Raw genomic sequence first — 1,439 nt, 5'->3', positions numbered from 1 at the left:
AGAGAGTGTGAGAGAGAGTGTGAGAGAGAGTGAGAGAGAGAGAGAGAGTGCGAGAGAGAGAAAGAGAGAGAGAGAGAATATATGTAATCAGACGAGAGAATATGTAATCGAGTGAGAAGGCATGAATTAGTACGTATGGGAGACAGAAAGAAGGAATGCTCATTGTGAATATTTTTATTAAATTTTCAAATTTGATGACTTCCGTCTAAAAAATTAATAAATAAACATAAGCATAAGTGAAAAAATATCTTAATCATATACTCGACTGCATCGTTAATTCTTGTTCCAAAAAATTAACTACAAGAAGTTTTGATATTGCGATATCATCGACATTTTGAGAAATTCTGTGTTTAATAAATAGTCTTGATGCATTCCCTACTTCCTATTCCTGAAGCATCTACGTAATTGCGAATCTCATTTTTACGCTGAATAATGTCACGATTTCATTCATTTTGACTATTTCGATACTCTGAAAATTTGTGTAAATAGATATTGAATTGCATTTAAAGCGTCTCATGTTCTTATATCAAAAATTAAGATTTTGTTCTTTGTTTCGTACGCGAAGGATTGTTTCATAAAACGCTCGAGTGTATTCGCATATATGATACAAATCAGTCACGCTCCAATAGAAGAACTAGATCATTCAAAATCAAAGCACACGGATGTAAATAGAACATTAATTGATTATTGATAATTAAATTTAAATAAAATAAAATCTTTCATTGATAAAAGAAATAATGGAAGAATAAGTTTTACCTGTAATAGATAAAACAGAACATCCTAGTTACCCTTTGAAAAATTATGTTTATTCTGTTGAACCATCAAATGATTTATTCTGTTGAATTATCAAACAGTTTGTTCTGTTGAATCATCTAACAGTTAATATGAATGTTTCCGATGATCATTTAGGAATTTACATTATCGATGTGCTCTTGATAATTTAGAGAACCCAATTATAATTCATTATCCATAATTTCTAAACAATTAATAAAATTATTTTACTCTAATTTTGAAATTAACGACATATTTTGAGAGTATATAAAATCTCATTTCGTATTTAGCTATTTCCTTATTATAATTCAATGTAAATAAATAGATGTTTCTTTTTAACTGATCTACTGCAAAAGGTATATACATTTCATAAAAATCAAGATATTTTCTTTATATTTTATCAATTAAAATTCGGCTTAAAACGGTCTCCAAAATCAGAGTAAGAGATCGAATTTGATATTAATATCAATTTATCATGAAATATCAACAGCGATATTCGGTATAAATAGCGTTCTTTAAAGTCTACTCTACATGAAAATATCTAAACGCCAAAGCATGATACAAGCATTTAATATATCCAGTGTTATCCATCCTATTAAAAATATAATAATTTATTTATAATGGATTCGTCGCTTAAAATTCTCAAAAAATTTTGCACTTAAAACAAG

This window comes from Trachymyrmex septentrionalis, unplaced genomic scaffold (assembly GCF_001594115.1).
Source record: "Trachymyrmex septentrionalis isolate Tsep2-gDNA-1 unplaced genomic scaffold, Tsep1.0 scaffold134, whole genome shotgun sequence".
In the NCBI taxonomy this organism is placed as follows: domain Eukaryota; kingdom Metazoa; phylum Arthropoda; class Insecta; order Hymenoptera; family Formicidae; genus Trachymyrmex; species Trachymyrmex septentrionalis.
The sequence above is the reverse complement of the archived record's forward strand: the minus strand, read 5'-3'. Positions refer to the sequence as shown.